Genomic DNA, 7352 nt, shown 5'->3' with positions numbered 1-7352 from the left:
CCACCAGGTCCGTGACCCAGGCTGCAATGCAGTGGCTCATGGCACCCTCAATCTCCTGGGCTCACTGCAATCCTCCCGCCTCAGTCTCCCAAGAAGCTAGAACCACAGGTACACACCACCATGCTCGGCTAATTTTTTAATGTTGCAGAGATGGGGGTCTCACACTGTAATGCTCAGGAACTCTTACCGCACGCGCTGTCCTAAGCCTCTGTGTGTGTCCTCGGGGCTCCTACTTCTTCTTCTTCTTGCTGGTGATGGTCTTGCTGGACGGGGAAATGGTCATGTCCTCCTTGGGAGGGTCCAGTATGAGACAAGAGGATGACACGTCCACCGGCTCCTTGATCACCGTGATGTCCACCTCATAGTCTTGTCTCGTGGCTTCTTCCTCTCTCAAGATAAAGATATTCACCCTGAAAGCAAACATGAGAAGGTGGGAGCTTTTTTCAATCCCCCTCAAAACTGCAAAACCAGTTTGATGCTATTTATAGTATACAGCCCTTCAGACCTGCATTTCAGCAGCCTGTTAAACAAAACTAAGCTGCTGCACTTTGCCTGAAATAACTCATGCCATGTCGACACAGTCCAAAGTAAAATTTTCATGTATCTATGAAAAGAAAAAAATTTTTTGAGACAGTTTCACTCTTGTTGCCCAGGCTGGAGTGCAATGGTGCAATCTCAGCTCACTGCAACCTCTGCCTCCCGTGTCCAAGTGATTCTCCTGCCTCAGCCTCCTGAGTAGTGGGAGTACAGGCTTCCACCACCACGCCCAGCTAATATTCTGTAGTTTTAGTAGAGATACGGGTTTCACCAGGTTGGCCAGGCTGGTCTCAAACTCCTGACCTCAGGTGATCCACCTGCCTCGGCCTCCCAAAGTTACATATGTGTGCGTGTGTGTGTATATACACATATATATATAATATATAATTTTGAGATGGGGTCTTGCTGTGTTGCCCAGGCTGGAGGGCAGTGGCACAAACACAGATCACTGCAGCCTCAACTCCCAGGCTCAAGCAATCCTCCTGCCTCAGCATCCAAAGTAGCTGGGACTATAGGCACCTGCCACCACATCTGGCTAATTTCTGTATTTTTTGTAGAGATGAGGTCTTGCTGTATTACTCAGGCTGGTCTCAAACTCAAGTGATCCCCCTGCCTTGGTCCCCCAAAGCGCTGGGGTTACAGGCATGCGCCATGATGCCCAGCCCGTTTGGGGATTTTATGGAGGGTCCAATATGTAGACCCGATCAAGTCACTGGCTATCAGTTATTGAACTCGAGCTCCAGCCCCTCTCCCTTCCTGGGAGGTTGGGCTGGAGCTGAAAGTCCCAATCCTCTAATCTCCTGGTTGGTTCCCTGGCAACCAGCTCCAGCAAGAAGCTATCGAGGGCCCCTCCCCTGGCCCCCCGTCATCTCATCATACAAAAGACAGTCACTACCCCAGAGAGTCCACAGGTTTTGAAGCTCTTGGGGCAAGATCTAGAAAATGGCTGCGTGCAGTGACTCACCCTGTGATCCCAGCACTTTGGGAGGCCAAGGTGGGCGGATCACTTGAGGTCAGGAGTTTGAGACCAGCGTGGACAACCTGGTGAAACCCCGTCTCTACTAAAAATACAAAACTTAGCCAGGCGTGGTGGTGCATGCTTGTAATCCCAGCTACTCGGGAGGCTGAGGCAAGAGAATCGCTTGAATCCAGGAGGCAGAGGCTGCAGTGAGCTGAGATCATACCACTCCACTCCAGCCTGGGCGACAGTGAGACCCCATCTAAAAAAAAATTAAAAATAAAAAACTAGAAACTAAGACCAAATATTAGAACCAAAGATGCTCCCATTACCCCATTACTCAGGAAGTTACAAAGGCTTCAGGTGCTCTGCCAGGAACAGAGACCAAATACTCATTCCTTTTTATGTCACAGACGCCCTTAGGAAATGATAGGCTTGTCCGGAAAGCACTTGGTCCTGATGCATTCTGGCAGCTACAGAACACAGGATAGACAGAGCAGCTCGGGAAGGAGCGGAGGAACCTCATAAGTTACCTTGCTTCCAGTTCGTCATCTTCTGTCTTCCGCTGCTGGGCCCGTGCTGTGCTGCGTAACCTGTCTTCCCTTATTTTCTCCTTGATAGCTTCTTCACGTTTATACGCGTGAAAGAGCGTGCTCACAAAGAAGACGTACATATTATTGACCCACGTGTTGAACTCTTCCTTTTGATCATCCTTGGGTCTCTCGTATTTCTCTGGAATAGAGTTTCGTGAAGCTGAACATGAATACAATCCTGCTGTAACTGGGAGTCTGCGTGCTTTTCCTCGTTCTGGCCTCCCTGCGGTGGGCCCCCTTCTCCTCGGCCAGGAGACGGGAGAGGAGAAAGGACGCTGCTCCCATCCCATGACTGCCTGGAACAAGGCAGGGGCTCAGCAGACCCTGGCTGGGATTAGCAACCTTCCCTTTCAGTTTCCTGCTACCTTTTTTTTTTTTTTTTGGAGACAGAGTCTCACTCTGTCGCCCAGGCTGGAGTGCAGTGGCGTGATCTCAGCTCACTGCACCCTCCACCTCCCGGGTTCAAGTGATTCTCATGTCTCAGCCTCCTGAACTCCTGAGTAGCTACAGGCATGCGCCATCACACTCGGCTAATATTTGTATTTTTAGTAGAGACGGGGTTTCACCATGTTGGCCTGGCTGGTCTGAAACTCTTAACCTCAGGTGATCCACCCACCTCAGCCTCCCGAAGTGCTGGGATTACAGGCATGAGCCACTGCGCCTGGCCACCTCTTTTTTTCCTAAATATCTTAAGAATTTGGGTTTTCTGATATTTTAATTTTCCGTGTTTCAAGAATAATAAACCCTTGTTTCTTGCTCTGTTTTTGAGACAAGGTCTCACTCTACTGCCCAGGCTGGAGTACAGTGGTGTGACCATGGCTCACCGAAGCCTGGAGCAACTCCTGGGCTCAAGTGATCCTCCCATCTTAGCCTCCCTGATAGCTGAGAATAGAGCAATGCACCACAAGGCTAATATTTTTAGTTGTGAGACAAGATCTCGCTCTGTCATCCAGGCTGGAGTGCAGAGGCACCATCATGGCTCACTGCAGCCTCCATCTCCTGGGCTCAAGTGATCCTCCCACCTCAGCCTCCCAAGTAGCTGGGACCACAGGTGGGTGCCTCCACGCCCAGCTAATTATTATTTTTGTTGTAGAGACAAGGTTTTGCTATGTTGCCCATGGTCTCAAACTCCTGAGCTCTAGTGATCCTCCCATCTCGGCCTCCCAAGGTGCTGGGATTACAGACATGAGCCACCTCACCCAGCCTAGGTCTTGGGGCAAAATATTCGACATCTTGTATTTATTCAGAGTTTGAAACCCCTTTAAGACAAGGATACCGGCCGGGTGCGGTGGCTCAAGCCTGTAATCCCAGCACTTTGGGAGGCCGAGACGGGCGGATCACGAGGTCAGGAGATCAAGACCATCCTGGCTAACACGGTGAAACCTCGTCTCTACTAAAAATACAAAAAAAACTAGCCGGGCGAGGTGGCGGGCGCCTATAGTCCCAGCTACTCCGGAGGCTGAGGCAGGAGAATGGCGTGAACCCGGGAGGCGGAGCTTGCAGTGAGCTGAGATCTGGCCACTGCACTCCAGCCTGGGCGACAGAGCGAGACCCCAACTCAAAAAAAAAAAAAAAAAAAAAAAGACAAGGATACCTGAGTATCCTTGAGTACCTGAGTGAATCCTCTCTCCTAGAGAACTAGACAACCGGTCCCTCTCACAAAAGGAATTTCCTAGTAGTTAGAGTTATCCCTCTCTATCTTTCTTGTCTAGGCTAAAGAATCTCTAAATCTTAAACTACCATAATTTTTTCCATCTTTTTAAGCAATTCCGGTTATCCAGTCACTTGGAAGATTTTAAAATTCAGAAAATCAAATTATACACAATCCAGGACTCTAAGGTAGGAACAAGAGTGAGTGTGAAGGAAGATTCCTTTTTTTTGCTTGGAGACAGGGTCTCGCTCTGGCACCCAGGCTGGAGTGCAGTGGTGCAATCACAGCTCACTGTAGCCTCAAGCTCCTGGGCTTAAGCAGTCAATCCTGCCTCAGCCTCCCAAGCTGCTGGGATTATAGGAGTGTGCCACCATACCTGGTGAATTTTGATTTTTTTTGTAGAGACAGGGGCTTGCTATGTTGCCCAGGCTGGTCTCAGACTCCTGGGCACAAGTGATCCTCCTGCTGTGGCCTCCCAGAGTTCTGGGCTTACAGCTGTGAGCCACTGCACCTGGCGGCAACATTGTCTTATGTTCATTCATGAACTCTCAACTAGACACCTACAAGCAGGAGGACAGTAAGTCACGGCTGCCACATGCAATAATCCGATGAAATGGTACTGGAAGAGATGCCATGTGGGTCAAGGGGGCCCTTGACAGGAGACAGGGCAGGAGCCACAGGCCTGGTGAATGGCACACCGGACTTCAGGAATGACCAGAGAGATCCAGGGCAAAATCCAGTTGGAGCTGGGACCAGAGATCATCAGATCAACAGGAAAGCACATTAGCTGGGGTTCCACTTCCAGCTCTATTTCTGTTCCAGGAACTGCGCATCTTGTTACGGCGCTGCAGGAACGCCCTGCCTCTGCCGGGACGCCGAGCTCTGCGGGAGAAAATGACACAACCCACGGACTCGCACCAGACGGAGAAGAACCTGGGACATCGAGGGGTCGCGGAGGCCGAACGCAAAGAGTGTTTCAAGAAGCTGACGGTTTTCCTGACTATGGAGAGATCGGTTCAAGTGACGGCAGGATTCCTGGGGGTGGCAACATGGAGGCACTGCTGATGAAGAGGGGCCTTCAGTGGCCTGGGGAGGGCAGTGCCATGTGGAGCAAGCTAAGAAGACACAGGAGAGGTCGTGGAGAAGGTGTTGCATGTATACAGCTCCCTAGGATGCATCAGCAAAGGGAGCAGGGAAGGAAAGTGGGATCTAGAGGGGAAGGTGACGGAAGATTTTCCTTTCCTTTTTTTTTTTTTTTTTTTTTTGAGACAAGAGTCTCACTCTGTCGCCCAAGCTGGAGGGCAGTGGTGTGGTCTCAGTTCACTCTGTCGCCCAGGCTGGAGTGCAGCGGTGTGGTCTCGGCTCACTGCAACCTCTGCCTCTGGGGTTCAAGCAGTTCTCCCACCTCAGCCTCCCGAGTAGCTGGGACTACAGGCGTGCGCCACCACACCCAGCTAGTTTTTTTTTTTTAGTAGAGATGGAGTTTCACTATGTTGGCCCTGCTGGTCTCGAACTCCTGACCTCAGGATTCACCCGCCTCGGCCTCCCAAAGTGCTGGGATTACAGGCATGAGCCACGGCACACGGCCAAGAGAAGAGATTTTCCTAACTGGGCATATGAGGCACATGTGTGCTGACGGGAAGACTCCATTAGAGAAGGGGTGACGGGAAATGACGGGCACTGCAGAGCTGACACACGGGGGAGGCCTCGGAGAGGACAAGGGCTTGGGATGGAGCCTTTAAAAGTTCACCACTGAGTGGGTGGCCAGCCAGAGAGAGACACCGTCAGAGAAGGGGGATGGCCAGGTACGGTGGCTCACACCTGTAATCCCAGGGCTTTGGGACACCAAGGTGGGAGGATCACTTGGGCCCAGGAGTCCAAGACCAGCCTGGGCAGCATAGCAAGACCCCAACTCTTTAAAAAAAAAAAAAAGGCCAGGCGCAGTTGGGTTCACATCTGTAACCTCAGTACTTTGGGAGGCCAAGGCGGGCAGATCACCTGAGGTCAGGTGTTTGAGACCACCCTGGCCAACATGATGAAACCCCTTCTCTACTAAAAATACAAGGCACGGTGACAGGTGCCTCTAATCCCAGCCACTAGGGAGGCTGAGGCAGGAGAATTGCTTGAACCCAGGAGGTGGAGGTTGCAGTGAGCTATGGTGGCACCACTGCACTCCCGTCCAGGTGACAAAGTAAGACCTTGTCTCCAAAAAAAAGAAAAAGAAAGAAAGAAAAAGAAAAGGGAGAAACACCAGGGCTTGTTTAATCATGGAAACAAGGCCACATGCAATTGGCAAAGCCAGCAAAGTGACAGCGGAAAATTCCCATGACATTGATCATCACTGGATGACCCTGAGGAAAGGAGAGGCGTGAGGTTGGAAGTTCACACAGACGGGACTGAGGAATCAAACCAGAAGGGAGGAAGTGCAGTGAGCAGAGAGAGAGGCCTCAAGAGCCATCTTCCCAGGATAAAGGAAAACATAATAAAAGAGGAGGATGAGGAAGTAAATAAGGGTTGTTTGTTGTTTTTAATTTGAGCACCTTTAAAACTCAAAGAGAATGAGACCCTGGAGAGAGAAAAGTCACCTGGAAGAAAACAATACAGTCAACAGCAGCAGACTCTGAGATGGGCGCGCAGGGCCCAGGGGAGGCCCAGCTGTCCCATCCCGGCCTCTGCCCTAACAGACTGAGTCAGCACAGCAAGGTCATGCCTTGAACTTGAACTCCAAACCAGGGAGGAGAAATGGAAGCAGCTATACCAGCCTCATTGTTTAAAAAGACAGTTGTGCTGGGCGTGGTGATGCCTACTTGTAATCCCAGGTACTTGGGAGGCCGAGGGGGGAGGATCGCTTGAGCCCAGGAGTTCAAGACCAGCCTGCACAACATAGCGAGACTCTGCCTCTAAGAAAATAAAAATTTAAAAAAGATGGTTGTAAAACTGTATAGACATTATATAATTCATAAGCAACAGTTTGTAAATATTAAGGTTCTATCATTAAAATACTTACGGCTCTCAGATGAAAAAAAGGTGACCCCTTTTCCAGTAGATTGAAAATTCATTTTGGAGACTCTTTCATCACTTAGAGACTTCTTGATCTTGGCCTTTTACATTTAAAAGAAAATCATGAAGCAAAATGTTACTTTTACGTCATTGTGGGCTTAAAACTACTTGTTTACAATATAATTAATTAGAAAATTATTAATGAGGCTATTCTCCTTGAGCTAATTTGACTTTCATTTGATTTTTTTTTTTTTTTGGAGACAGAGTCTCACTCTGTTGCCCAGGCTGGAGCGCAAGGGAGCGATCTCGGCTCACTACAGCCTCCACCTGTCGGGTTCCAGCGATTCTCCTGCCTCAGCTTCCCCGGGTAGCTGGGACTACAGGCATGCGCCACCACACCTGGCTAATTTTTGTATTTTTAATAGAGATGGGGTTTCACCACATTGACCAGGATGGTCTTAAACCCCTGACCTCAGGTGATCTGCCCACCTCGGCCTCCCAAAGTGCTGGGATTACAGGTGTGAGCCACACACCCAGCCAATTTGACTATTTTTAACCTGAATAATATATTGACATTTATACTATTAAGGAAATGAATAACAGAATTATTGTA

The sequence above is a fragment of the Piliocolobus tephrosceles genome, chromosome 8 (assembly GCF_002776525.5).
Source record: "Piliocolobus tephrosceles isolate RC106 chromosome 8, ASM277652v3, whole genome shotgun sequence".
NCBI lineage: Eukaryota > Metazoa > Chordata > Mammalia > Primates > Cercopithecidae > Piliocolobus > Piliocolobus tephrosceles.
The sequence above is the reverse complement of the archived record's forward strand: the minus strand, read 5'-3'. Positions refer to the sequence as shown.